At 38.4% G+C, this 15,946-nt stretch overlaps 2 long non-coding RNA genes across 2 annotated transcripts; one reads left to right on the top strand and one right to left on the bottom strand.

Annotated features, from left to right (window-relative positions):
* Positions 1-1,378: 1,378 nt before the first annotated feature.
* Positions 1,379-4,502, bottom strand: LOC107855853. Its single transcript, XR_001670378.2, has 2 exons — positions 4,360-4,502; positions 1,379-4,217 (listed from the first exon to the last, which is right to left on the bottom strand). It is a non-coding gene; the product is annotated as an uncharacterized LOC107855853 (long non-coding RNA).
* A 2,308-nt stretch (positions 4,503-6,810) lies between these two features.
* LOC124899304 lies at positions 6,811-10,711 on the top strand. The gene is made up of 2 exons (XR_007056591.1): positions 6,811-9,140; positions 9,657-10,711. It is a non-coding gene; the product is annotated as an uncharacterized LOC124899304 (long non-coding RNA).
* The last annotated feature ends 5,235 nt before the right edge of the window (positions 10,712-15,946 follow it).

The raw sequence follows: 15,946 nt of genomic DNA, 5'->3' as shown, positions 1-15,946 counted from the left end.
ATATATATATATATATATTTAGAAAATCGGCGCAGTCCCTCAATTTTTTATTTTATTTTTGAGATAAGCATCTGATACATTCTTGAATTATGATCAAATTTTCTACGACACACTCCAACTTCACGGGGGTCTTATTACACTACTGAACTAAATTTTAGCATATTTTTGTCAATCTTTTAGCTGATATAACACCTTTTTAGCTGACGTGACACCTTTTTCGTGGATTCCATTTTTATGTAATAAAGGTGACACGTCAGCATAAAGGGTGACAAAAATACACTATAATTGACTTTAGGGTAATAAGATCCCTGTGAAGTTGGAGTATGTCGTAGAAAATTCGGTCACAGTTTAGGAGAGTACTAGATGCTTTACTCTTTATTTTTTACAAAAATTGAGGGACTCCATCGAGTTTTGAAGTGCACAATTACAGTAGAAGATATAAATAAAAGTGATAGAAGTAATTTATCAAAGAGCATTTGTGGTCGAGTGGTAGAATTGTCCAAAGTCATAGAAAATACTTGATGAGATTCCAAGTAGCTACAATTTTTATGTATATTTTTGAAATATCGATGGACCAAATCTATCAAGTCCGTCGGTTTTTCAAACCTTTCTGAAACGATGGATGGATTAGCTATCCCACGATTTTAACCGACTGTGTCTGTTGGTTTCACAATTCGACAAGATAAATTTTTGAAGGGTGCGAGTGCGTCTAGTTGACATCAATTTTACCCAACAAACCTATCATGTCCATCGGAATCGACCCTTGATTTTTAGCATTTTTTAGTATTAGTAGTGATAGAAATCACGACATATAATTTGAGATGAAGGAGTAGGTTAGTTCACATGTTTTCATACTTTGTTTATATATCATTGTTATTTTTGTTCAAGTTCATATTTCTTTTTCTTTTTTGGAAACCCCGAAAAAATTCGCAGTGCTATTCTTTGGATATGTACTGGGTAAATTCATTCTTGTAAAATAGCTCGTAAATTATGCAGGAGATAAATAACAATAAATAAGCTCGGAGCGATGAGTTCTACTAAATGGTTGCAATATTTATGGTTATTATGGCGAGGTTAAAATTAATGTATTTCTAGAAGTTAAAACTCAAAGCAAAAGTATTTTGTTCACATTTTCTATAGCAATAGTAATAGTGCACTGTGTCCAATGGTGAAACTATGAATTTTGCCGAGAGTCTTCCTGATTAAATAAATATATGTATATATACACTTAGTATAAGTTGTATATATAGGCTATAAATTTTCGATTAAGGGTGCTTAAGTGACCGTCTTTCACTCTATGTGGCTATTCCACTAGCTGCAACAGAGAGGCAATTCCAATTTATGAGGATGCATACAATAATAAAAGAAAGCGACAATATAAAACTGACAAATACATTTTTGCATCAGATATGAAGATTGTACCAGCAAATCTACAAGCTGAAGGCTAATTCACAATACAATATCTGAAGAACTATACAACAATATTCTACATAATAGAGGAGATGTGTAACAAATCTGCAAGACCATGGGGAAACACTACGCCGCAGCAACAGGGACAAACAACCCCCTAAATAATTGGACCAATATGTGGTCCCAAATACCAAGCAAGGGCCAACTGTGCCAGTACCAGTAGTACCAGTAGCACCAGGCAGTGCTGCTAGGAGCTCTACAACATAACTTATTTATATAATAAAAAGGGATTCTACCAAATAGGATCATGGATGAAGTTGTCTTTTAATTTCTTAGCTTTGTAATAGTTTGGAGTCTCACTCCATTCATATTTTTTTTTCCTTTTTAGCTTATCTACAACTTTCAGTAATTGTAAGTTGTTCTCCATCTTTCAATAAAAGTTAGTTTGTTCCATTTGGTGATTTCATTGAACCTCCTCTACCAATGGGTGATGGTGCTCACAATACTCGTTTGAGGACAATGGACGATGCCGTCAGACATCTGCAAGAAGAAGTTGCTTCTCATAGTAAGTCTTTTGATTCCATTAACACCACTTTTCAGGATATTTTGTCTCAACTTTCCACCCTTCAGATCCAGCATCAACCCCCCAGCCTCTGGAAAAAGTGCTAATCCAACCTCCTCTGGTCCTTCTTCCATTCCCCTGCCTCAAAATTTCATTTACCAGAACCTCTCTTCCCCAACGCGAAACCCAAATATTACCCAATTTCCTCATTCACCACCTATTTAACAACACCCCCTTACACCTTTTCATAAAGACAACCCCCTTACACTCCTTCGTCCAGACAAACCTGCACCAATCGACTTACCAAAATTTGATGGCTAACATGCTGAAAGTTGGGTGTTTCAGGAAAATCAGTACTTTGATGTTTATTCTATCCCAGATGAAAATCGTTTGAACTTAGCTTCTTTTTACCTTGAGGGTACTTTTAGATATTGGTACTAATGGATGCATAAAAATCATCAACTCATCGGTTAAGAGCACTTCACCAACACACTTGTAATTCATTTTGGTTCCAAATCTATGGAAGCACCAGAGGGAATTTTGGATAAGCTCCAGATGACGTCTTCTGTTAGGGACTATCTTTCTCAGTTCGAACAACTTGCCAATCACACCTCCCATCTTAATCCTGATATGATGAAGCACTATTTTATTTCCAGGTTGCATCCAAATATAAAAAGTGAGGTATTATCCTTTCAGACCAATACTCTAAATGATGCTATTAGCCTGGCCTATTTACACGATCAAAAACATTTGGGCCAAGTGAAGCCACCGACCCGACCCAATCAATTTTCAAAGCCCTTGTTGTGTCTTTGCCTGCGCAGTCCACTTTCACCCCCAAGTTCAATACACCTCTTTCAACCGATTCTTCTTCGTTGCCTGCGACCTCTCTTCTTGGTATTGGTCATGTTCCTTTTTGAAAACTCAGTCAGGCAGAAATTCACCACAAATGTGAGCTTAATCTTTGTTTCAATTGTGATGAAAAATATCACAAGGGTTATCGTTGCTCTTCTCATTCGAAACTTTTTCTCCTTATCTATGAGGATGAACCACCAGAAGAATCCACACCTCCATCTCCATTGCCTATATTAGATAGCGAATATATCTTCCCTGCCAACTGAATTCTCCCTCCTTACTATCAGCTATCAAGCTTTGTCTGGTAGACCTTCCACCATCACTTTTATTCAATTCACATGTCAGGTCAAGATCACCATTAATTCCATATTCAAGCCACCATGAATGCCATATTCAATCATTTCCTTAAACACTTTGTCCCCGTCTTCTTCGATGATATACTCATATATAGTACGACTTGGCAGGATCATATTACTCATTTGCGCTGTGTTTTTGAGTTGTTGCACCAATATTCTCCGGTGGTCATGTATTCTAAATATCACTTTGGACAACCTTCTTTGTATATTTGGGGCATATAATCTCCTTCATCAGTTTACAGGTTGTCCTGAAAAGATTTGTGCTATTGAATAATGGCCTTGCCTAACATCGCTTAAAGAGGTTCGTGGGTTTTTAGGCTTAACGGGGTATTATAGCTGATTTGTCAAAGGGTATGCCCAACTAGCTTCACCATTAACTAAACTTTTGAAAAAGGAATCCTTTGTATGGTCAGATGCTTCCTCTGCTGCCTTTATCATTCTAAAGAAAGCTTTGAGTTCTGTTCCCGTACTCGCTTTGCAAAATTTTTCTAAAATGTTTTCTGTGGAGACGAATGCTTCTGGCACTAGTATTGGGGCTGTTTTATGTCAAGAAGGACACCCCATTGCCTTCTTCAGCCAAAAGATATCTGCACGAATACAGGCAGCTTCTACTTACACAAGAGAGATGTTTGCTATTTCATAGGCTGTTCAAACGTAGAGACAATATTTGTTGGGTAAAAAATTCCTCATTATTATAGATCAACAACCACTAAAATCCCTCACTAATTAGGTTATTCAGACACCTGAGCAGCAACATTGGCTCAGCAAGTTGATTGGTTTTGATTTTAAAATCTAATATCATCTTGGCAAGCTGAACTCCATTGCTGATGCGTTATATCGAGTTCCCACTATTCTTGATTTAACTCTGGTAGTCACTGAGATAGCCTTGATCTAAAAATTGCGACAACTTAACAAAATAAATAAAAATTTACTGGACCTTCAGCTACAGTTGTCTATTGACCCTGCCTCATTGCCCCACTTTTTCTTTCAATATGGTCTTCTTCTCTTTCGAAACCACTTGGTCATTCCACCCGATCCTGAAATCAAGAAGATACTCTTGGAGAAATTTCATTCTTAAAAAATTAGTGGACATACGAGTATTTCAAGAACTTTTCACCATCTTTCCTCTAATTTTTATTAGTCAGGGATGTACAACGATGTCAAAGAATTTGTTCTAACCTGTCAAATATGTCAACAAATGAAGGATACCTATTCAAAGCCTGCTGTTCTTCTTTTCCCCTTCCCATTCCATATGCTATTTTTGTGGACATTTCTGGACTTCATAACTGGCCTTCCACCTTCTTATAGTTGCACTGTTATACTAGTCATTGTAGGTAGACTCTCAAAGTATGGCCATTTTATTTCTATACCAACATAGTTCACAAGTCATAAGATTGCAGAGGTGTTTGTGAAGGAGTATATCTGACTCTATGGCTTTCCTTCCATGATTGTCTCTGATCGTGATCCCATCTTCTTGTCTAAATTCTAATCTGAAATTAATTGGTTACAGGGGATTCCATTGGGTAAAAGTTCAGCCTATCACCTTCAATCAGATGGTCAAACGGAAGCTCTTAAAAAATGCTTGGAGATGTATCTCCACTGCTTTCCAGATGATACTCCTTGTAGGTGGTTTTATCTACTTTGTAGGCAGAGTTTTGGTATAGCACCTCTTACAACACAGCTCTAAGCTAGCTCCTTTTGAGTTGGTGTATGGTCGTCCTCCCCCGATAATTGCTCGATATATTTTGGATGGCAACACTCTACCAGCTGTGGCTGATTCACTTAGGTAACGTGATGATACTTTGGCACTGCTGAAGTTTAATTTGTAGTTTGCTCAGGCTCGTATGAAGAGATACGCTGATAAAGGCTGCAAGGATATGGCATTTCAGGTTGGCGATTGGGTCTTTGTTCTCTTGCGTCCCTACAGACAACTTTCTCTCCACCTCCAACATCATACCAAACTCATTCGGTGATTACTTGGGCCATTTCAGGTGCTTCAACGAGTTGATGAGGTCGCTTATAGGTTAGACTTCCCACTTTCATCAAAATTCACCCTGTATTTCATGTCTTCATTCTTCGAAGATGTTTGGGTACTCCAGACCAACAAGTCACTCTTATTGATATCCTTGATCATTCTTATTCACTCATGCTCTCCCAAAATTAATTCTAGACAGCTGCACCATTACTAGAGGCGCACATCAGGTGCTGCAATTTTTTATCAAGTAGAAGGGGATACATCTTGAGGATGCTACTTGGGAGGATTCTCACTCTCTATGTCAAAGGTTTCCTGACTTAAACCTTGAGGAGAAGGTTTGTCATCCTGAAGGAGGCAATGTAACAAATCTGCAAGACTATGGGGTAACACTATGCTGCAACAACAGGGACAAACAACTCCCTAAATACTTGGACCAATATATGGTCCTAAATGCCAAGCTAGGGCCAGCTGTGCCAGTACCAGTAGCACCAGTAGCACTAGGCAGTACTGCCAGGATCTCTGGAACATAACTTATTTATATAATCAAAAGGGATGCTACCAAAGAGGATCATGGATGAAGTTGTCTTTTAATTTCTTAGCTTTGTAATAGTATAGAATGTCCCTCCATTCTTGTTTTTTTTCCCTTTTAGCTTGTCTACAACTTTCAGTAATTATAAGTTATTCTCTATCTTTCAATACAAGTTAGTTTGTTCCATTTGGTGCATTCATTGAACCTCCTCTACCAATGGGTGATAGTGCTCACAATACTCATTTGCGCACATTGGACGATGCCGTCAAACATCTGCAAGAAGAAGTTGCTTCTTACAGTAAGTCTTTTGATTCCATTAACACCACTTTTTAGGATATTTTATCTCAACTTTCCACCCTTTAGATCCAGCATCAAATCCCCCAGCCTTTGAAAAAGGTGCTAATCCAACCTCCTCTAGTCCTTCTTCCATTCCCCTGCCTCAAAATTTCATTTACCAGAACCTCTATTCCTCAACGAAAAACCCTAATGTCACCCAATTTCCTCCTCCACCACCTATGCAACAACACCTCCTTACATCTTTTTGTAGAGACAACCCCCTTACACCCTTTCGTTAAGACAAACCTACACTAATCGACTTACTAAAATTTGATGGCTAACCTGCTAAAAATTGGGTGTTTCAGGCTAATCAGTACTTTGATGTTTATGTTATCCCAGATGAAAATCATTTGAACTTAGTTTCTTTTTACCTGGAGGGTACTGCTAGAGATTGGTACCAATGGATGCATAAAAATCATCAACTCATCGGTTGGGAGAACTTCACCAACGCACTTGTAATTCGTTTTGGTTCCAAATCTACAGAGGCACCAGAGGGAATTTTTGCTAAGCTTCAGATGATGTCCTCTGTTCGAGACTATCTTTCTCAGTTCAAGCAACTTGCCAATTGCACCTTCCATTTTAATCCTAATATGATGAAGCACTATTTTATTTTTGGGTTGCATACAAATATAAAAAGTGAGGTATTATCCTTTCAGCCCAATACTCTAAATGATGCTATTAGCCTGACCTATTTATATGAACAAAAATATTTGGGCCAAGTGAAGCCACCAACTTGACCCAATCAATTTTCAAAGCCCTTTTTATGTCTTTACCTGCGCAGTCCACTTTCGCCCCCAAGTTCAATACACCTCTTTCAACTGGTTCTTCTTCATTTCCTGCAACCTCTCTTCCTTGTATGGGTCATTTTCCTTTTTGAAAACTCAATCAGGCAGAAATTCACCACAAACGTAAGCTTAAACTTTGTTTCAATTGTGATAAAAAATATCACAAGGGTCATCGTTTCTCTTCTCCTTCACAACTTTTTCTCCTTATCTCTGAGGATGATCCACGAGAAAAATCCCCACCTCCATCTCCATTGCCTACACCAGATAGCAATATGTCTTTCCCGCCAACTGAATCCTCCCTCCTTACTATCAGCTATCAAGCTTTGTCTGGTAGAACTTTCACCATCATATCTCTTTGATTCACATGTCAGGTAAAAGGCCAAGTGTCTAAAGTTCTTATTGATGATGGGGGCACTCATAATTTTATCACTTCTTGTGTTGCAAAATCTCTTCAACTACCCATTGAATTTTCTGTCAAATTCTCTATTTTAGTGGGTAATGGTCATAATCTTTTATGTTTGGGTGTCGTCCATGATCTTTCCATCACTGTAAAAGGCCACACTTTCTACAAAGAATTCCTTGTCATTGATTTACATGGCTCTGACTTGGTTTTAGGGGTGGTATGGTTGGCGACTTTGGATCCAATCATGACAGATTATGCCCAATATCTCTTTCAATTTAATTTCCAAGGTAAATGTGTCTCATGGTCTGGAGATCCTCCTCCCAAACTGCAATAAGTCCAACCTTCTGCGTTACGTCGTTGTAACCAAACAAATTCCATTTCTTGTTTGCTTTATTTAAAGCTTTTGTCTCCAATGATAGCCCTAGAATTGCACCACTCACCTGCTCTTACCTAGATGCTCGACTCGTATCTGGATGTGTTTGTGTCTCCAATAGCTCTACCACCTTCATGTCCTCAAGATCACCGCATTTTGCTAATTCCTCGCTCTTCCCCCGTGAATGTCCACCCATATCACTATCCTTATTTTTAGAAGGGTGAGATTGAATGATTGGTCTCTGGTATGCTCAAATCTAGTGTCATTCAACTTAGCTTCAGCCCTCATTCATTCCCTATTTTGCTGGTGCATGAGAAATATGACACTTGACGCTTTTGTGTCGACTACCGGGCATTAAATCCTATCACAATTAAGGATTGATTTCCCATCCCCACAGTGGAGGAACTATTTGATGAACTTTATGGTGCTTTTTTCTTTTCTAAACTTGATTTGTTGGTTGGGTACCATCAAATTTGAGTAATCCCTGATGTCATTGAGAAGATGACATTTCACACCCATGATGGCCACTTTGAGTTTGTTGAAATGCCATTTGGGCTGTCTAACGCCTCATCTATATTTCAAGCCACCATGAATGCTATATTCAAGCCTTTCCTTTGCCAGTTTGTCCTCGTCCTCGTCTTCTTCGATGTCATACTCATATATAGTATGACTTGGTAGGATCATATCCTTTATCAGTTTACAGGTTAATCCTAAAAATATTTGTGCTGTTGAATCATGGCCCTGCCCAATATCGCTTAAAGAGGTTCGTGGGTTTTTGGGCTTAACGTGGTATTAGCACCGATTTATCAAAGGGTATGCCCAACTAGCTTCACCATTAACTGACCTTTTGAAAAAGTACTCCTTTGTATGGTCAGATGCTTCTTCTATTGCATTTATCATTCTAAAGCAGGCTTTGAGTTCTATTCCCGTACTCGCTTTGCCAAATTTTGCTAAAATGTTTTCTGTGGAGACGGATGCTTCTGGCATTGGTATTGGTACTGTTTTATATCAAGAAGGACACCCCATCACATTCTTCAGCCAAAATATATCTGCATGAATGCAGGCAGTCTCTACTTATACAAGAGATATATTTGCTATTACACAGGCTGTTCAAAAGTGGAGACAATATTTGTTGGGTAAAAAATTCCTCATTATTACAGATCAACAACCACTAAAATCCCTCACTAATCAGGTTATTCAGGTACCTGAGTAGCAATGTTGGCTCAACAAGTTGATTGGTTTTGATTTTGAGATCTTATATCATCCTGGCAAGCTGAACTCTACTGCTGATGTGTTATCTTGAGTTCCCACTATGCTTGATTTAACTCTGGCAGTCACTGGGATAGACTTGATCTACAAATTGCGACAAATTAACAGAACATATACAAATTTACTTGACCTTCAACAATCGTTGTCTACTGACCCTGCCTCATTACCCCACTTGTCGTTTCAAGATAGTCTTATGCTCATTCAAAACCGATTGGTCATTCCCCTCGATACTGAAATCAAGAAGATACTCTTGGAGGAATTTCATTCTTCAAAAATTGATGGATATGCAGGTATTTCAAGAACTTTTCACCATCTTTCCTCTAACATTTATTGGCCAGGGATGTGCAATAATGTCAAAGAATTGGTTCTAACCTGTCAAACATGTCAACAAATGAAGGATACCTGTTCTAAGACTGCTGGTCTACTTCTTCCCCTTCCCATTCCATCTGCTATTTTTGAGGACATTTCTATGGAATTCATAACTGCCCTTCCACCTTCTTATAGTCGCACTGTTATACTAGTCATTGTAGATAAAATCTCAAACTATGGCCATTTTATTGCTCTGCCAACAAAGTTCACAAGTCATAAGATTGCAGAGGTGTTTATGAAGGAGTATATCGAACTCTATGGCTTTCCTTCCATGATTGTATCTGATCATGATCCCATCTTTTTTTTTGAATTCTGATCTAAAATTAGTTGGTTATAGGGGACTCAATTGGCTAAAATTTCAGCCTATCACCCTCAATTAGACGGTCAAGCGGAGGCTCGTAACTAATGCTTAGACATGTATCTCCGTTGCTTTGCAGCTGATACTTTTTCTAGGTGGTTTCATCTTCTTCCGTGGAAGGAGTTTTGCTATAACATCTCTTACCAACACAACTTTCCTTTTGAGGTGGTGTATGGTCGTCCTCCCCTGGTAATTGCTTGATATATTTTGGATGGCAACACTCCACCAGCTGTGGCTAATTTACTTAGGCAACACGATGATACTTTGGCACTGGTGAAGTCTAATTTGCAATTTGATCAGGCTTGAATGAAAAGATACGCTGACAAAGGTTGCAAGGATGTGGCGTTTAAGGTTGGCGATTGGGTCTTTGTTCGTTTGCGTCTCTACAGACAACTTTCTCTCTGCTCCAATGTCATACCAAACTCAGTCGGTGATTCTTTGGGCTATTTTGGGTGCTTCAATAAGTTGGTGAGGTTGCTTAAAGGTTGGAACTCCCACCTTCATCGAAAATTCACCCTGTATTTCATGTCTCCAATCTTCGCAGATGTTTGGGTACTCCAGACCAACAAGTCACTCCTATTGATCTCCTTGATCATTATTTTTCACTCATGCTCTTCTCGAATCAATTATAGACAGCCGCACCATTACTAGAGGCGCATATCAGGTGTTGTAATTTTTTATCAAGTGCAGGGGTTACCCGAGGATTCTCACTCTCTCCGTCAAAGTATTCCTGACTTGAAGCTTTAGGACAAGGTTCGTCTTCCTGAAGGTGATAATGTAACAAATATGCAAGACCACGGGGTAACACTACGCCACAACAATTGGGACAAACAACCCCCTAAATACTTGGACCAATATGTGGTCCCAAATGCCAAGCAAGGGCTAGCTGTGCCGGTACCAGTAGCACTAGTAGCACGAGGCAGTGCTGCCAGGAGCTCTGCAACATAACTTATTTATATAATCAAAAGGGATGCTACCAAAGAGGATCATGGATGAAGTTTTTTTTTTAATTTCTTATCTTTGTAATAGTCTAGAATCTCCCTTCATTCTGTTTTTTTTCCTTCTTAGCTTATCTACAACTTTCAGTAATTGTACGTTATTCTCTATATTTCAATACAAGTTAGTTTTATTCCATTTGGTGCTTTTATTGAACCTCCTCTACCAATGGGTGATGGTGCTCACAATACTCGTTTACGGACATTGGACGATGCCATTAAACATCTGCAGGAAGAAGTTGATTCTCACAGTAACTCTTTTGATTCCATTAACACCACTCTTTAGGATATTTTGTCTCAACTTCCCACCCTTCAAATCCAGCATCAAATCCCCCAGCCTTGGAAAAAAACCCTAATCCAACCTCCTCTGGTCCTTTTTCTATTCCCCCGCCTCAAAATTTTATTTACCAAAATATCTCTTACCAAATACGAAACCTTAATGTTGCCCAATTTCCTCCTCCACCACCTATGCAACAGCACCTCCTCACACCTTTTCGTAGATACAACCCCCTTACACCCTTTTGTTGAGACAAACCTGCACCAATTGACTTACCAAAATTTGATGGCTAACATGCTGAAAGTTGGGTGTTTCAGGCCAATCAGTACTTTGATGTTTATGATATCCCAGATAAAAATTATTTGAACTTAGCTTTTTTTACCTGGAGGGTATTTCTAGAGATTGGTACCAATGGATGCATAAAAATCATCAACTCATCGGTTTGGAGCACTTCACAAACGCACTTATAATTCATTTTGGTTCCAAATCTATGAAGGCATCAGAGGGAATTTTGGCTAAGCTCCAGATGACATCCTCTGTTCGGGACTTTCTTTCTCAGTTTGAACAACTTGCCAATCGCACCTCCTATCTTAATCCTGATATGATGAAGCACTGTTTTATTTATGGGTTGCATCCAATTATAAAATGTGAGATATTATCTTTTTAGCCTAATACTCTAAATGATGCTATTAGCCTAGCCTTTTTACATGAACAAAAATATTTGGGCCAAGTGAAGCCACCGACCCAGCCCAATTAATTTTTAAAGCCCTTGTTGTGTCTTTACCTGCGTAGTCCACTTTCACCCCCAAGTTCAATACACCTATTTCACCTAGTTCTTTTTCGTTGCCTGTGGCCTCTTCCTGGTATTGGTCATGTTTCTTTTTGAAAACTCAGTCAGGCAGAAATTCACCACAAACGTGAGCTTAATCTTTGTTTCAATTGTGATGAAAAATATCACAAGGGTCATCATTGCTCTTCTCCTTCTCAACTTTTCCTCCTTATCTCTGAGGATGAACCACCAGAAGAATCCTCACCTCCATCTCAATCACCTACACCAGATAGCAATATGTCTTCCCCGCCAACTGAATTCTCCTTTTTTACTATCAGCTATCAAGCTTTGTTTGGTAGACCTTCCTCCATCACTTCTCTTCGATTCACATGTCAGGTCAAAGGCCAAACGGCTTAAGTTCTCATTGACGACGGGAGCACTCATAATTTTATCACTTCTCGTATTGCAAAATCTCTTAAACTACCCATTGAATCTTCTATCAAATTATCTGTTTTAGTGGGTAATGGTCACAACCTTCCATGTTTTGATGTCGTCCGTGATCTTTCCGTCACTATACAAGGCTACACTTTCTCCATAGACTTCCTTGTCATTGATTTACGTAGTTCTGATTGGTTTTATGGGTGATATAGTTGGCAAATTTGGGTCCAATTATGATAGTTTATGCCCAACATCTCTTTAAATTTGATTTCCAAGGGAAATATGTCTCATGGTCTGGAGATCTTCCTCCCACACCGAAACAAGTTCAACCTTCTGTATTACGTTGTTTTAACCAAACAAATTCAATTTCTTATTTGCTTAATTTGGAGATTTTATCTCCAATGACTGCCCTGAAATTGGACCACTCACTTGCTCTTACCCAACTGCTCGACTTGTATGTGTTTGTGTCTCCAATAGCTCTACCACCTTCACTTACTGAAGATCATCTTATTTCACTAATTCCTAGCTCTACCCCCATGAATGTCTGTCCATATCGCTATCCTTCTTTTCAGAAGGGTGAGATTGAATGCTTGGTCTCTGGTATGCTCAAATATGGTGTCATTTGACCTAGCTTCAGCCCTTATTCATCCCCTATTTTGCTGGTGCGTAAGAAAGATGGCACTTTACGCTTTTGTATTGACTAACGAGCATTAAATTCTATCACAATTAAGGATTGATTTCCCATCAATACAGTAGAAGAACTATTTGATGAACTCTATGGTGCTTGTTTCTTTTCTAAACTTGATTTGTTGGCCGGGTACCATTAAATTTAAGTACGTCCTGATGACATTGAGAAGACGATATTTTGCACCCATAATGGCCACTTTGAGCTTGTTGTAATGCCATTTGGGCTGTCTAATACTGTAACACCCCAGAAAATGGGTCCCGGAGCGTCACACGGTTATTGAGGGTACGGTAGCCCTAAGCTAACCCTTTGAGCCATTTTCATTCAGTTCAACACAAATCAACGGGGTTTCCATAAATAACCCTCAAATATCAACAGAGTAATCATCATCCAAGAATAAAAGAATTTTAGAAAGATAACAAAATACGACTTATTAGTCAACTCCCAACATCTATACTACTCTGACAAGCCTCTAAGAAAATTAATAAAACCAGCGAGCCATAGAGACATGCCCCAACTGACTCCTACTCAGTTATCAAATATAAACAATTCCATGAAACCAACATCAGACATTCCATTCTCGAAACATGAGGACTCACCACAATAGAAGATGTAGAACATCGTGCCTGAAGAATCACTGTCGAACCTAGAACTGAGTACCTGAACCTACTTTCCGTGAAAATGCAGCCCACATCCGAAGATGTGGGTCGGTACCATGGAAAGAAATCGAGTATATGGGGGTGTATGCAGTTGTATAAAAATCATCATCATAAATATTTATAAGAAATATGATCATAATCAAGAGAGGATGAAATAAGTACAATAACACATGTGAGGCATCATATAATTTGTTAATCATTTTCAGTTCATCAAGAATATTAATTTTCATAATGTAAATATCATTTAAATCTTTCGAAAGAATAACTTTCACAATTCCACTTTCAAATCACTTCACCATTCACCATAGACACAAGGAAACACACACACACTGGGAGATCCTATAACCGACATAAACCATGTGAGCTACATGGAGTCCAACATACAACCCACGTTGGGGAGAGCCGTCCTATCCTTGCCATTGGAGTAGGACTATCGATATCAAATCCACACAAACTAGTGATCACTATATAAATCAGCCTCAGGCTCACTCCTACGGGGGCATGTAGTTCTAGGGAAGTAAGGTTGCTTTATACCTCCCACTCGGTGTTAAGGATTTCTCCCGGACTTAGCTCAGATCATTTCAAAGACAATCCATAATAAAACAATTTCAGTAATATATAAATATACATTGGGAGCCATCATGCTTCCCATCTATCAAAATCAACCACATTATGGATTTCTTTCACACTCGAGTTCAAAACAACTCCACTAAGACCAAAAGATCAAATCATTCAAAATATCTCAAATATTCAACATGAACGTGCTTATAACACACACTTTCTAAAAACACAATTTCCAATGGGGATTCACGACCCAAATATCAAAATCATGATAAGTATCGTTCAAGATTCATGCTTTATATCTCCACACATGTAAATTCATCTTTCAAAATCATAAACATCAAGATTTCATAATAATCATCATAAGATATGGGTTCATGCTTCAAATTCGTAAAAATCAAATAAAAATTAGGCCTTTGTGAAGAAAATTACTTTTGGGCACAAGAACGAAAGAGAGTTCTTGTTGAAAAACCCCACACACCTTGAATGATGAACTTTAGATCGATACTCATTTTTGAGATGTTAATCGTGCCTTTGAATGATGGTTCTTGGAGTTCTTGAACTAGGAACTTGGAATCTTGAATAAATTTGTAGAATTAAAGGTGAACTTTGGAGATTCTTGAAGTTGAATGTAGGAGCTTAGGGTTTTCATTTTGAGGGAATTTGATGAAATATAACAAATAATGCTTCTAATAGGATTTAATATAGGGTTTGGACGGATTTTGGGTAAGGGTAAATGACCAAAACGCCCCTAATAAACAAAAAAATTCTCGAATCTGTCCTTTGGTGGACTATTTTGATAGTCTGAAGTAGATCAACCATAACGTTTTACTCTGGTATCCAAATTGGATGAAACCAGTTTTATTAGAAGAGGACTCTCATATCTTTCCATTGATATATAGTATCTCACCCATATCATTGTGTAAGAGGAGTTATGATCGTTTGAAGTTGACCCATAAATTCACTTTTGTTAGGATGAAGTAGATTGACCATAACTTTTTTCTACGATAGAAAAATTGGATGAAACCAATTTAACTGGAAAGAGGACTCGCAGAGCTTTCCGTTGATATATAGTATATTACCTAGATCATTATGTACAAGGAGTTATGATCGTTTAAAGTTGGAGAAAAAATACGCCAGGCCTCAGTACTTTTTCCTGCAAGTTTTACTGTTCACTACTATTCACGGTTCGATCGGAATGTTCATAGCTCGTCGCTCGGGTGTCCGTTTTTGATGATCCATTTATCGTTGGGAAGCTTATTCGATACTCTACGCAATGGTGGGTCATAATCTAAGACATTCCTTACGGAAAATTTTTAATTCATTCTAGAAGATAGAATCCAACACGTTTACGCACAAAATTTCAACAAAAAATTTCCCGGGGTATTACATCATCCCCTCCTTGGAAACATTCATCGTCGAATGATGGTAGACATGCCAAGATTAGATAGGGAATAGAGAATATATCTAAAACCATTCGTTAGACTCATCATCATATCGTTTCTCACTCCGAATGCAACATAGAATGCATAAATTCAAGAAACTACAGCTAAACACATAATAAATGACAGCTGAACTGTTGCAACTTTTATCAAAAGTGAATGATTTAGGAAAGAACGGTACCTTCGGCTTGATCTGAGTTCGTAGAAAATAGGTGCGGGTACTTGGATCATATATCCGCCTCAACTTCCCAAGTTGCACCCTTAATAAATTAGTTTTGCCACAACACCTTGACCAAGGGAACTTCTTTGTTCCTTAGTCTTCGGACACTGAAATAAAGAATCTCAACAGGAATCTCATTAAAAGAAAGATTTGCTTAAATTTCAGCACTCATAATGAATCCACTACCACAACATCGCTAATGTGCTTTCTAAGCATGGAGACATGGAATATTGGATGAATAGAGGACAACTCGAAAGGCAACTCGACCTTATAAGCTACCTTACCAACACGGCTAAGAATTTTGTAAGGACCAACATAACGGG

This window comes from Capsicum annuum, chromosome 6 (assembly GCF_002878395.1).
Source record: "Capsicum annuum cultivar UCD-10X-F1 chromosome 6, UCD10Xv1.1, whole genome shotgun sequence".
In the NCBI taxonomy this organism is placed as follows: Eukaryota; Viridiplantae; Streptophyta; class Magnoliopsida; order Solanales; family Solanaceae; genus Capsicum; species Capsicum annuum.
This window is presented reverse-complemented; position numbering and strand designations above follow the sequence as displayed.